We start from the raw sequence: 15339 nt of genomic DNA, 5'->3' as shown, positions 1-15339 counted from the left end.
GGCCTCTTTGCTCATGGGTGCGTGGATGGCGAGTGGCACCCGCTGCGCACTTGCGACTCCTCCCAGGGCTGGGCGTGAGATTAACCGGGCCGGGACGGCGGTGGGGCTGCTCAGGGTCTCTGGAGTCTATTCCCCGCACCCATACCATCTAACTCAGAAGTTTTAAGGTACATGTGACATCTGTCATGGCTACAACTCAGTTTGTGGAGGGATAGGACACAGTATAATCCACACGCCAGATTAACCCCCGACGAAGTGGCTATGATGGAGGAAGTTTCTAGCACCTGGAAGGCCAGGAAGGCAGATGGAGAACAGACACATCTTGCAGATGACAGTAGGTAAAGCCCCAGGAAAGCAGGTGGTATGGGGCGTCTTAGAGCAGAGAGTGGGGACCCAGCAATGTTCTGGTAGACTTAGAGGGAAAAGGGAGCCAGTCCCTGAGGAGTCAGGGTACCAGACAGGCAACAAAGGAAGCCACTCAAAAATGGGAATCAAGAGCTGGATTCAGTGAGCACACAGTAGTGGTTCTGAAAATGTCCTTCTCAGACTGGCGGCAGCAGCACCTAGGAACTAGTCAGAAATGCAAATCCTCACTCCTCCTCCCGCAAGACGTCTGAATCACAAACATCTAGCAGTCTATATTTGAGCAGGCCCTCTGAGATTCTAAGGAATGCTCACGTTTGAGAACCACTGGCTTAGAGATTAAGCTCATAGACTCTAGAGCCATCCCAGTTGTGCCAGTAACTAGCTATGTGATCTCAGTTTCCTCACCTGTAAAATGGGGATAAAAATGGTACCTACCTCAGGGTAGTTGCAAGGAGTAAGTGGTACACACACACACACACACACACACACACACACACACACACACAAAGTACTTAGAACAGTGACTCCAGCACATGTAATTGTCAGCTAATGTTGCTCTTATCGTTAGTCATCAGAACTAGGGTATTCAGGTGAAGTAGAACCACCCATAACACTGCTTGATGTGGAAGCAAAGAGGTTTGCATTCAAGGTCCTTTCATCTTGGTCCCTCACTGGCCTGTACTGAGAGGTAAGGGGCTCCAGCTGTAAAAACTGGGGAACTCAGGGATCCAGGAAGTGGAATGTAACAACTGGCTTTAAATGTTTCAACACTGGGCTTCCCTTACTCCACATTATTCCTGAAAAGCAAAACTAATTCCAAAAGTGGCCATTAGGATGTTTTTAATTCAAGATCAGAAGAATATTAAAAACTGTTCTGTCCAGCCATGGAATGAGCTGTCTCCTGAAGTCAGCTCTTTCTTACCATACACACATAGTCTGAGACAAAGTACTCATTTGCAAAGCATGTCAGACACAGATCTCTAAGTGGGGAGGGAAGTTCGAGTCTCAATGATTCCTTCCACATTTTAGAATCTGGGAGTCTAGACCTTAGTGTTTAGACATGCAATAGGCCCCAAGCCTTTCACCTTTATAAATGCCCTCTCCAATCTGCACAAATGCTTCCCTCCCCACTGCCACCCCGTGATTTTCTTTTGGCTCACATCTATGTCAGCTTTGGAATCCAGATGTGACCTGATTTTGAGTCTGGAATGAATTCATATTTAACAAGATGAGTTACTGTAATATTAATTGTTGCATTTTTGTTTTTGTTCCTTCTTAGTCTAGACTTTTCTAAAGGAACAAAGATGATTATACTCCCTTCTCCCACAAATAAAAGTTAGGCAATTAGGGTTTTACTCTTATCTTTGAGAGGGAATTAACAGTGGTTTCATATGCTTCAGTGATGCTATACACACACACACACACACACACACACAGAAACACCAGGGAGACAACCCCAAAGAGGCCTTATTTTTAAACGCCTGGGGATTGCTTCTGCATAGAGAAACTCTTATATTTTGAAGGTAAAAGAAGGGACTGTTATGGTGTTGTTGATTTCCAAGATACTAGGAAAGAGATAGGGTTTGTGAGTTCCTCATGGGGCAAGGTCCAACTTTTACAACCTGTGTGCTGCCTACAGAGGTCAGATGTCAAACAACTCTGCTGCCCTTCAGGGCAGAGCTAGGTCCCTCTGTCCAGACTCTAGGAAAGGCGGAGCTCTGTGAAACCTGTCTAGAGTGGTCTTACCAATGAACAGGGGGCCAGCTCTCCACCCCAGCAGCATGCAGCAAAAGGAGCTATGATGTTGAGGGTGACCAGTGTGATCTGATAGGCAGATTCCTTTCCTGTTCTCTCCAAATAGACACACACACACACAGATGTGTGTATGCACACATAATTGGAGACACATTGATAAGGAGCCACTGTCCAAGTGCAATCCAAAAGAAAGGGTGAACATGAAAAATGACAAATATTAGACTGATACTGACTCCCCCTAATTGGGGTCTTCGGGTCACAATTTGTTTTAGAAAAATAAAGACATCTGTCACTCCTTAAAGCTGACATGATCTGATGCAACTGATACATGTTATAAATCAATAGCTCTTTATTGAGTGCCTGTGAAGTGACCAGCAACAGAAGCTCCCAGGCTTTTACATACTTTTTAAATGGAAATGAACACCTTTGGGACAGGTATTATCTCCATTTTGCAGATCTCACAGTCAAATTAGCAGAACCAGGACATGAAGATTTTCTACTAAACCATGCTACTTTGCTCAGTGCCAGATGATTTAAAAAAAAAAAAAAGGCCTTTGTGATGTCAGACAAAAAGTCAAGAATCTACCATAACTGATACAGAGGGGGAAATCTTATTTCCAGGAGAATTAGAACAAGTTTTATACTTGTTCCTGTTTTTATTAAAACAAGATTAATTATGTGCAGGTATAGATAATGGGTTAAAAGTTACACGGTTGGCAAATAAATTGAAATTCAGTTTCCTTTAACAAAAATGCAACGTCAATAAAATTTCCTACAAAAACAAACAAGCAAGCATCATCCTCTCAAGACAAGGTTATACAACAGTATGCAATGGTAGCATCTCACTGGAAAGCTTCTCACAAACAAACAAGCCCAGACTGGATTTCATGACGACAAGATACAGAATAAGCATATATTTGACAATTTAAAACAAAACTTTCCTCAAATTGTTTTGTTTCCTTAGTCTTCAAAATATCTGATTTGAATGTATTCTTTTACCTTCATTTGTATAAAAGATTTATTCTTAAAGCCTTGTGCCAACAAATCAATGTTTCTCCCTTCCTGAATGATTCTGCTATTTAAAACCTAGGGACCTTTGGCTTCACTTTGATTTCTGAATTTGAAAGCTTGGAGACTTTAAATTTTCCATTCTACAGCAGCCATGGAAAACATATCACATTGCTGTTTATGCTTTTGTAATATGTTAAACGTCTTTTTAAAAATATGCTAAACATCTCATCTCTTTTAAAAAAATGTTAAACATCTTTTTAAAATGTGCATAGATTCACAGTTCTACTTCTAAATTCATCCTAAGAAAATCACTGGACAGGTACACAAAAATATAGGTACAAAGGAATGTTTTTAATAGGTAAAAGAAGAAACAATTTAAATATTTAATAATTGACTAAGCAAATCCAGGTATATTCAAATACATGAGATATTATGCAGCTATTTAATAAAGATGACATAAATGCATGTTGACATAAGAGATATTGAAATTATACTGTTCCGTTTAAAAAGGAGATGACTAAACAGCTTGCACAGCATGGAAAAAAGTCCGAAAGGTTGCCTACCAAGATGTTGACAGAGTTCATGTGTCTTCACGGTACGATTAAAGGTTTCTTCAATAAATTTCTTCTTCCTGTTTTCTTATCTGTATATTTTCTAATGTGGCTACAAGAAACCTATCTCCCTTGTGTCATAAAGAAAGAAATGAACACTACATAGGAGAAAAAAATAACACTTACTTCTCATCATGAAGAAAACACTCCTTTGACCCCATGTCTTCCAGCTTCTGCCCGTTTTCTGCTCCCATTTATAGCAAATCTTTTCCCACTGTTTCTGTTTCCTTCCTCCCCTTTCTCTCAAGCCATCTCCCTACACTCCACCAGAGGTACTCTGTTAATGTCACCATTCACCTCCACGTTGCCCCATCTTCTGGCCTCAGCTTACTTGTTCCTCAGCATTGGACAGAGCTAATCACAATTTCCTTCTTGAAACATTTCCTCACCTGGCTTTGGGACACTTCTCCCTTCTCTTTCCCCCTTCTTCATTAACAACTCCTTCTCAGTCTCTTCTGCTGACCCTTTCTCATCTTCCTGACCTCTTGTTGGAGTGCCTAGAGCTCAGTCCTTGGGCCTCCTCTCTCTGCACTCCCAATACCATCTGCATAGACTCCACCAATACCCACATTAGTGTCTCCTCTGCATTCCAGACCTTGATAACCAACTCTCTTTCCTACATTACCATTTGGATGTTTAAAAGATGTCTTTCTCCAACCTACCGATCGTCTACCCTTTCATATCTATTAGCAAATCTTGAAATCTCTACCTTCAAAATCGATCATAAATATGACAATGTCTCAACTACCTTTACCACTGCTACCTGAGTCCAAGCTAGCGCCATCCTCCTCCGGGTAGAGCTCTGCAAAAGTCTCCCATGCTCCTCATTTCCTCGCTACCATATTCTTCTTGCTGCTCCTTGGACAGGACATCACGCATTCTGGACTCAGGCCTTTGTGCTTGCTATTTCCTCTCCCTAGCATTTCCTTTCCTCAGCTATGCCATTGCTCATTCTCTTAACTGTCTTTTGGACTCTGGTCAAATGCATTTATCAGAGTGGTCTTTCCTGCCCAACCTATTTAAAATATTACAGTCCATCCCAGCTTCACCTCCATTGTCTTGCCTTAGTTTACCCACAGTACTTACTGCTTTCTAACATACCATACATTTATTTGCTATTGTCAGTCTCTCTCAACTAGATTATAAGTCTCATGTGTGCAGGGAATTTTTTTATTGTTCACTGCTGCACTGCCAGCTCCTAGAACAAAACCTGAGACAGGATAAGAACTCAACAAATATTTGTGGAATGAATGACTTGCCAGTCTAAGACTTTTCTTAGACTTAGAGGGAACTCTTCTCACATTCTCATAATTCTTAACATCTTGGGGTGGTGAGATGAGATTAGTAGTGATGTACCAGTGGGGCAGAGCGAGGAATAGGAGCTGTAGCCCCTTCTTCTGGAAGTCTCAGTCAACTACAGGATACTAATATGACAAGAAGAGCAAGGAACAGCAGAAACTAGCTGGGAAATAGCCCAGTACCTCCAGTCTATGTTTGGGGGTGGGGTCTCTTAGCATAGGTGTTGATCACTGAGGTTTCCCATTGAACAGTTTGGCCTTCAAATGAGCGAAAAGAAAAAACACTCTTAAACAGCAAGCTCCAGACCACGCCAGGAAGATCAGTTCAATTTCATGAAAACTCTAGACAAGAACAGCCAGAGGTGTCTGCATTACAAATGACCCTTTCTCCTCACTCCTGCTTAGGGGAAGCCACACTTCTGCAATCACAGTGTCTTGGCCCTAGTTCCCTTTACCCAGCTTTGTTTTCCTAGGTGCCCTCTGAAATACCTGGTTTAGATCTAATATCAGAAAAGATTCTTCTCTCACCTTCCTTCATGACTTCTGTTATCTGACATCCTTCACAACTTGCATGTCATCTGACATGACAGCAAGCATTATGGTGGATTATGTCTGTCTCTTTTGGAAAACAAATGTCTGACAATCACTTTAAAAGGCTCAACAAAGTTGTGGAATGCGTCCTACCCCTTATAGTGACCATGAGCCCTTTCTGTCATCACCTTCTTAATGTAGGAAAGTAAAATACAAATCAGGAGTCCCAATAAATTAAGTTCCCTGGATGGGAACTTAAAGGTAGTCTGTGCCTTTGATTTGCCTGAGCCTCTGATATCTCGCCTAGAGCGGGCCTGAGGGTGAGCAGCCAGCAAGCTGCTGTCTCTGCCTGAACTGTCTGCAAATGGTTATAAGCAAACTTCTTCTACGGCTTGCCTTTCTGCAGGCTCCTGGAGGCTTTTATTTACTTAAGGAGACTTGTCTTCTGGTCTGAATACTGGATGTGTTAATGGATTGATTTCTTTGACATCTATTTAGACACAGACCTAGGGGGGTTCCCTTGTCCTGGGAGAGCAAACTGTAGCACCTATGGAATATTTCAGATCTTAGGACAAGTCTCTGTTTCTGAGACTATTACCAAGGGGCAGTAATTTCATTATGCTATTCTGGGAGAAAATTATTCCTATCTTATTTTTGCATTTATATAACACTGGTTGTGTTGATGTGGTTAATTTCAAAGATACTGTTCATTCTCATGTTATTCATTCTCTCATCACTAAATACTAACAATGCACACACATTGAACACCTACTATGAGTCTTGAACAGGGCTAACCTTGAGGGTACAAGCTAAGAAGAAAGGATCTTCCAAGGGCTTGTGCTCCAGCAAGCTGAATCACTAAGTCAGGGACCTGAAGGCAGAGTCTGTGGGATTCCTTGCTGGATTTTTGAGTTGCATCATGATGTATATTTTAACAGTGATGTAAGTTCAAGAGTTCAGGAGAGCAAATATTAAGTCCCAGTGAAATTTCAACATTCAGAAATAAAATGAGCCACTTGTGAATGGCAACTCTCACTTTGCATGTAACAGGGCAATTAATACATAATTCCATTCCAAGTCTGGAATATTTATTGAGCACCCACAGAGGTGCTCAATGTGTATGAGGCACATGGCAGGGCTGCAGTATTTCTCAGACTTTCCCAAGGAAGTGCTCTGAAGGGCACAAGGAAATGAACTGCAGACCCACAAATTTGGGAGTTAGGGGTCTCAGTGGCCAGTGTCTGCTGCAAGCTTGACATTTCTCTGAGTTTCTGTGTTTTGTTTTAAATATTCATATGAATTTTCTTCTTTCTGTTCAATAATACATCAGAGTCTGTTTTAATATAAAATATTGTTTTCTCCCAAAACCTTCAATAAAATGGGTGTTCCAAATAGGTGCTTATACTGTGGCTTTGAATAGCGCTGACACAAAACAGTGACTACAAACACTCCAATTTGACCAGCACAGCTCTAGGGGCTACCATGTGGAACTTGGTAAAGCACCCACCCTCAGGCGTGCTCCAGCCAGGCTCAAGCTTCAGATGTCACCCTTCTTGACCTTCCCTAACTCCTAGGTCTACAGTAGTCTCCCTTTCCCCCAAACACCATGTTTTTGTTTTCACAGCATTTATCACCATCTGAAATTATCATCTTCTTTATTTTTAAGATTTTAAACAACCAGAAAGTTTAGTAACAGGAGACAGGTTAAAACTGTAATATACCCATATTATAGAATGCTATCAAACGATTTAATATTTAAAATGTTTTATTATTTTCTCAATACATTGTTAAGACTAAAAGTGAAGCTGCCAAATAGCATGTATAGAATACTATAACTTCATAAAAGAAATATATATACACATATATGTTAACAGTGGTTGCCTCTGAGTGGTAATATCAGAGAGGACTTTAATGTTTTTCTGGTTGCTTCTCTAGTTTCCAGATTTCCCACAGCAGTATCTATTGCCTTTGAAATTAGGGGAAAATATTATTTATTACAGTGGCATGGGGACACTGGTATGGAGCTGGGAGATGGGAGGAAAGGAGAAGGTGGGTCCCCACGTCTGAAAGTCACTGCTGAGGATCCAGCTCGTGGCCACAGGTCTTGTCATGGTTCTAGATCCCATCTGATGCTCCCGACTCCTGATGCTCACAGGAATGGCAGCGGCTTCACTCCTAAACTCTGGATTGCCTCGCCTTCCCTGTTGGCTCTGCAGCGAATTCTAGCACCTGTGTAATCTTTCTTTTTTTCTTTTTTTTTTTTTTTTGGCATTAATCCCCACACTGTTACAAAAATTTAAAGGGAGTTTTCTGTTTTCCTGGTTGGACTTGAATTGATATTCTATCTGACTCATCACTCATTTCCGGTAATCTATCATAGAGAAATAGAGAGGGTAACATCAAAGAGTTATGTAAAACATTTCGGCATTGTCATTTGGAAAAAATAGAAATAAACATAAATGTTCAACAGGAAGTGTTGTGAGTTAAATTGTGTCCCACCAAAAAGATATGTTCAGTTCCCAACTCCCATACCTGTGAATGTAACCTTATTTGGAAATAGTGTCTTTGCAGATATAATCAAGCTTAGATGAGGTCATACTGGATTAGAGTGGCCCTTAATCCAATGACTGGTCCTTATAAGAAGAGAGAAATAGGGACACAGACACACAAGGAGAACAATACATGACAATGGAGGCAGAGATTGAAGTGATGTAGCTGCAAGACAAAGAATGCTCGGGCTGCTGGCAAACACCAGAAACTAAAAGGGACAAGAAAAGATTCTCCTTAGAGCCCTCAGAGGGAGCATGTGCCTACTAACACCTGGATTTCAGACTTCTAGCCTCTGAAACTGTGAGAGAATACATTTCTGTCCTTTCAAGCCACCTAGTTTATGTTAACTTGTTTAGACAACACTGGGAAACTAATATAGTAAGCTAATAATAAATGTTTTAGAAGAACTGGAATTTATCCTAACATTGCTGTTAAATATATATGCACATATACACCCACTTATATAAATAAAATCTAAATAATAACACAAAACTTAATGAGAGAGCTTGTTTACAATGTTGCAATGCAGTTTTCTGGGCCTCACTGTAGGTATTCTGATGCAATAAGCTTGATTTAGCAGCCAGTAATGTGTTCTGGAAATCTCAGCCATTATCACGTGATAGGCTTCTCAGCCACCCTGGCTGGAGTCAGTCACAGACCTTAATCTTGTTTCCTGAGATATGATTTAAATGATTTAAGAAGGAGAGAGAGAGAAAACCCACTTTTCTTGGTTTCTACTGTCAAATAGTCTCAGACTTCAATGGAGCCTTAATTTCCAGTGAAATGACCTGTCAGTCTTACTTAGAAGAAATTTGTTTACTTCAATCAGCATTGGGAAGATGTCATTGAAGCCTGAAGAGACATTTTCCAGCTTTCTCACTGTCTTAGATAACATTCTCCTAGTCCCAAATTACAAAAACCAACCCTAGCTAACTTAAACATAAGTAAATAAGTAGCTAAGTAAGCAAATAAATAAGAAAATCAAAGGAGAATCTGAACAGTCAGCCTGGGAGAGGACTGGGCCCAGGACAGATCCAATCATCAGCATCAGCATCAGTTGCAGGCCATTAACCTCCCTCGACCGCATGGACTCCTGAAACCACTCAGTTCAAATCTCCAGATTCCTCAGAGACAATCTAATTGGTTCCACTTAGGTCAGGGGTCCCCTGAACCAATCAGTTATGGTTAAGAAAGAATAGGTTCAAGTGATTCAGATGCAGCAGTTGGGGTCCATTTATGTGAGTGAGGGCCAGTTCTCAGAAAACGGGAAATAAGAGAGCAGCAACATCTCCAAGAGGCCTCTAACTCTCCCAACTCCCTTCCCTAACTCCTAACTCTTAGTCTATGCTCTGAGAACAGATCTTAAACTTTCTCCTAGAATAAGCCATTCCTGTCTTCCCTTCCCAGTTCTCCACATTCCATTCCAACTCAAGGCATTTCCAAAATGCCTCCCAGGTCCCCTTTCCCTACAGGATTTGTTCATCTTGCTTATTTATGCACTTTGGTGAAATTCCCTCTCTAGAGGGAACTCCTTTAAGATCAATTTAGATGATATTGCTCTTTGGATAAATGACACAAGAAAGTCAGAGCCAGTAGTTCTGGTTTGGGTTATTTTTTCTAGTGGCAGTGATGGGTCGTGTTGAGTCACCCATACTAGTTTCCCTATTGACTGCTATTGCACAATGAAGAGCAACCTGGGTGACTGGGGGAGATAGTCTACGGCTAACCACAAAACATGGCTTTTCCCAGTGGAAAGGATGGCTGGCCACTGTAGGAGAAGGGAAGTTAATTCAGGCACAACAGCATGTCACCTTAAATTGAATGAGTTATCAATTTTGAAAACAACTTATGTCTATGTCAACATCAAGTCAACTCTCCTGTCCCCATTCTCTCCTTCAAGGATGAGCTGACTACATTGTTAAAAAAAAAAATCAAAGTTTCCTTGGGTACCTTTCTACTTTATTCTGTCTTCACAATACTATCTTAGCTATCATATCATCGAACATCATTAATTATAATGACACAGTTATCTCTTAAGAGTCATGAAAAGGTGCCATGAAACTCAGACATGACCTCTGAACTGAGCTAAGAAAAACACATATTGGAAGTGCTTAGGTCACACTAACTGTGTGTCATTGGGGCCAGTTACATAACCTCTCCACAACTGTTTTCTCACCAGTGAGATGTCATAATAATAATCCCTCCCTCAGGGGATTGTTGGGAAAATTAAATAAGTGTCAAAAAATTAGAGCAGCTCCTGTTTTGAGTCAAGTGCTTAATAAATGTTAACTGTTATAACCATTTCCTATCCCTCGGGTAATGTCTGATACACCTTCTCTCTATGAAACATCCTGCATTGTAAATATCAACTTACTTGTCTTTCTTCACTGCTAGACCAGGGCAGTAGGTGGGAGCTTCTTCATCTGGTATCTCTAGCACCCAGGTAGCCACAGTGATGCTGGCTGCATGTATGGACAGTGTCACAAGAGCTGAGTGTGGGTCATCAGGACTGGGATGTAATCAAGAGAACTGTCACCGCCCCTGACAAGGCTTTTTAGCCTATGTGAAGGCATTCATTGAAGGATTTTCCTGAAAATCATAAAGAGGGAGTGGAGATGATAGTTAGGAGTTTTGTGTGAATTTGGGAAAGCTGTTTCACCATTTTTAGCCTCAGTTTCTTCATCTGTAACATGTAGGTAAGAAGACTTGCCTTACATCATTGTGTGAGAATTGAATGCAATAACAGGAGTACCGTGCCTGGCCCATAATCAGCATAAATAATAACTATACACGTAAGAGTCTTCTTACCAAAAGATATAATGATAAACGCTGTTAACACCACCAACTATGCCTCTGGCTTTAACTCTACTTTTACCAAGGACGTTCTAGAGAGTAATTTTGTTTCTTCTACAGACTTATCTAGAGGAGAGAGGGGACTTATCAGCCAAAGGGAGTCCACTTGACTCTTGTGTCTTGTTTAAACTCGGCAGGCATTTATAAATTTTCTTTGAGAGCCTCACTGAGTTGGAACAGCTCTCGGTGACAAAAAGGGGTGTTTCTGGACCTGCAAAGTCAAGACCTGATACTGGTGCAGAGCACCCCATCTTATTGGCCACTCAGTCAAAGTGTATTTACCAGAGGTACCAGCTCATCTCCTGCTTCTCTTTAACAGCAAAAACCACTATTAGATGACGGAATCAGATAGAATGAAGCTTAGAAAGTCAGCATTACTTCACAGAGGAGCAATTCATATGGGAATACTCTCATTCTTGGAATACACTTTTGGAAGGCACACTGATAATTCTGGCCCATATTTTTGTGTGAAATATCTTATTTTTAATAGTTTGAAAGATACATTATTAGCTTTTTTAAAGTGAGATGCAGAAGACTGTATAGTTGCTGAAACTCACCTAAAAATGTTTAAATGTGTAGACCATGTCTAGAAAGATTTATGATAAACTGATGGTCTTGGTAGCCTTTGGGGAGGGAGCTGGGTGATTAAGGGTTAGGGATAAGAGGAAGACTTCCTATGTGTGCCTTTTTGAACCTTTGAAAATTTTGAACAACGTGAACATAATTGCTTGTCAAAAACTACAATTTTTAAATGTTAAAAAATTAAATGAAAGAATCCATTTCTGACACATTTAGTAATTTACTAGTCTCTTGCCTATGCCTATATGCCTGTGGTTAATTACATTTACATTCATGACCTAATTAGTTCAAAAACTGCAGTTTCGTCATTTCATTCTGAAGGATATTTATTTATTTATTTTAGGGATGGGGTCTCATTATGCTGCCCAGGCTGGTCTCAATCTCCTGGGCTCAAACAATGGATATTTATTTTTAAATACTCTTTCAAGCTTTTTGTCTTTGGTTATTGAAGCCCACATTCACATTTTTTTAAATCTCGATAAACTTTTGAGGAGAGAATTCTCGAATTTGAAAGACTGCAAGATAGTTCCCATGATGGCTAGATAGTATTTTCTGGGTAGGTGGTAGGGGAGGAGAGTTAATGTGTCCAGAGCCGGTTCCTTCTGGTGGGTTAGTGGCCTCGCTGACTTCAAGAATGGAGCTGCACACCTGCGGGTGAGTGTTACAGCTCTTAAAGATGGCACAGACCTAACAAGTGCACAGCAGCAAGATTTATTGTGAAGAGTGAAAGAACAAAGCATCCACAGCACGGGAGAGGACCCTAGTGGGTAGCTGCTGCTGGCTGGGGTGGCCAGCTTTTATTCCCTTATTTGTCCCTTCCCATGTCCTGTTTCTTCCTATCAGAATGCCCTTTTCTCAATCCTCCCTGCAATTGCTTGCTTTTAGAATCCTGCTGATTGGCCCATTTTACAGAGTGCTGATTGGTCCACTTTACAGAGTGCTGATTGGTCCATTTTACAGAGCACTGATTGGTCCATTTTACAAACCTTTTGCTGGCTACAGAGCACTGATTGGTGTGTTTTTACAAAGTGCTGATTGGTGCATTTTACAAACCTCTTGCTAGCTACAGAGTGCTGACTGGTGCATTTTACAATCCCCTTGTAAGACAGAAAAGTTCTCCAAGTCCCTACTTAACCCAGGAAGTCCAGCTGGCTTCACCTCTCAGTAAGGCAAAAATATAAAGAAAAGGGGAACTTTTTTAGTGAATATTTTCCTGTTTCCCTTCACTATGAGATCATTCTGATATTTGATTAAACTTTTCTTGTTGAGCTTGCCCTAAATCTTCAGTCACTGAAATTAATGAATGACTAGTTCCAATGTTTAGCAGATTCTTCATGGTATAGAGGACTCTTTACTGGGACTATGCCATTCCTTGGCATGGAGCTTGTGGGCCCCATCCTTCCTGGGGCCTCACAGTAAGACTGGACTGAGAACAACAGAGCAAGAGTGGGAGCGATGGTGGATGCTGTGAGGTTGCCATCCTCTGCCTTCAATCACCTTCCTCCTTCTCATGGTGCCTCCTGCCTCATGCTGCCCTGAGCCTCCGCCCTTTCCAGACCCCTCCACAACACACTCACACTCACACTCTTCCTCACGTCTATAGCAGCAGATGTCAGATGGGAGTGTGCATTGAGTCACCTGGAGGGCTTGTTAAAACCCAGATTTATGGGCCCCACTTCCAGATTTTCTGATCTAGAAGGTCTGGAGTGGGGTCCAAGAATTTGCATTTCTAACAAGTTCCCAGGGAATGCTAAAGCTTCTGACCTGGGAATCGCACTTCGAGAACTTTTTACTCATCTTTCTCTTTCCTCTTCTAAAAGTGTGGGTTTTACATTTGGTTACTTAGAAAGGATCTAATCAATGAATTAATTCTAGTATAACGGAAAGAGCTTGAAGTTGGAGGCAAGTAAAGCCAGATTCACAGATAGACCCCATCATTTGTTAGCCATGTGATGCTGAGCAAGAATCTTAACTTCTCGCAGCCTCAATTTCCTCATCTGTGAAATGGGAATACTAACACCTACCTCATATAATGAAATAATCTGTGAAATGGGTCTAGACCACATTAGATATTCAATGAACATCAGCTTCTTTAACCCCAATCCCTTTCTTGATATACAATGGGCTGGTTACCACTCAAGGTATTAACCCATGCAGGAATTCCCAGGATGCTATGAGCAATTACTTATATACATGCAACTCTTTACATTTACAAAATAAATTAATATACTTTATCTTCTGAAGGAAATTTGAGAATATACATTTTTAACAAACATCCAAGATAATTTTCATATGTGCCAAAGTTTGAAACCAACAAATATCTCATTTAATCCTCACAGCAACCCAAAAGATGGCATTATTAATCAGATTTTACAGATGAGAAACTAAGACTCAAAGAAGTTAAGTGACTCACCACAACAACAGAGCTAGATCCCAGACCTCTGGCTTGTGAATTCAGCTCTTCAGTATGAAGATAAAAATCTTTAATGGTGGTATTTTAGGCATCAGAGACAGGAAAATGGGAGATATTTTTGCCTAGATGACCACAGTTGGCGCCACCTGATGTCCGACGGGTGAGTTGCATGGGAATCTGGGAGGCTGATTCGTTAGTTCTAATATGATAGGGTCTGATTCTGTGGCTCCTGTACAGTTAACTTACAAAAGGATGCACCTGATCCAGGTGTCTTGCGGCCTTTCAACTCTGAGTGGCTGACCAAGTGCCAGTTGGCTTTCTGGAATGGAATATTTAGTGACCCTGCTGACGGGCAAGCTTCCACCTTTTCCATTCCTTCTTTTATAGCTCAAGCCTTAATAAGGGAAGGATGCAGTTTTTCCTAAATGTGGCTCTGGAAAAATCTTAACCCAGGAAAGAACAAATATTGGCTGGGAGCTTTACAAGTGGGGATGGCCACCAGCCAACAAACTACCCGTTAGGTTATTTATACTGCAAAAGGAAATGATGTACTTGCAAGCTACTTCTTTTCAGCTCATGCCTAATCCAAAATATTGTTCCAGAAATCAAAACCTGGGGTTGAAATTAACAAAAATATTTAGTGGACATCACATGGCTTCCTATTATAAATTCACAATTCCATTTAGTTACCTATGACAGATGCTCACGGTTTAAGTGGCGATTTTTAATCAAGACTGACTTGATTCTCTATCTATCTGACCTTCCCATCCTAGAACCTTATTTGCTTCTTGGAAACTCCCTGTGAGCACATGTGTAAGGAATGCCCCTCAGGCTTCCATGGAGAATTTTTTTTGTACTTATTTATTTTAAGTAAAAGATATTTGAGAGGAACATAACTTTGGACAAGGGCACTGAAACTAGCCAAGGGAGAAATTAATCCACAACTTGGTACAAAGAGTTCAACAACTGGAAATGGGATTCTTATACTTAAGGACACTCAGACCAACGTGGGTGTGGTAGCAAAATCATGTAAGCCAAAAATTTCCCCATGAGCTCTGGGAGGGAAATTCCACTTTCTCATCAAAGAAATGAAGCTTACCCCCTCTACTTCCAGCTGGAGACAAAGCATGATTTTCCTTGATGTTGGTATCCCAAGAATTCATCATAAGCCCCACTGGGAAAATGATGCCTGAACTCAAAAGTCAGATCTGGTGCTGCTGGCAAAGAGCTTGAATAGGTTTGCCTATACTAGACTGCAAAATACTTCAGGGCTCAAAACCACCTCTTCACCCTCCTTTTGCAGGTGAGCATGAGCCTGGATTGAAGTGGATGGTAATGAACTCTTGAAGGAAGCAGTAACTGTGAAATAGAT

General features: G+C 41.0%; 1 long non-coding RNA gene across 2 annotated transcripts in view; it reads right to left on the bottom strand.

Annotated features, from left to right (window-relative positions):
- Window positions 1-14703, bottom strand: part of LOC129059283 (uncharacterized) — a 93613-nt gene extending 78910 nt beyond the window's left edge. Inside the window, exons 1-2 of one of the 2 annotated variants that reach the window (XR_008525076.2) lie at window positions 13968-14703; window positions 10497-10711 (exon numbers count right to left, since the gene is read on the bottom strand). This is a non-coding gene — a long non-coding RNA (uncharacterized LOC129059283). The remainder of the gene's footprint in view (window positions 1-10496; window positions 10712-13967) is intronic. The other variant, XR_010140160.1, reaches the window with a different exon arrangement.
- Window positions 14704-15339: the final 636 nt, after the last annotated feature.

This window comes from Pongo abelii, chromosome 4, assembly GCF_028885655.2.
Source record: "Pongo abelii isolate AG06213 chromosome 4, NHGRI_mPonAbe1-v2.0_pri, whole genome shotgun sequence".
In the NCBI taxonomy this organism is placed as follows: Eukaryota; Metazoa; Chordata; class Mammalia; order Primates; family Hominidae; genus Pongo; species Pongo abelii.
The sequence above is the reverse complement of the archived record's forward strand: the minus strand, read 5'-3'. Positions and strand labels throughout refer to the sequence as shown.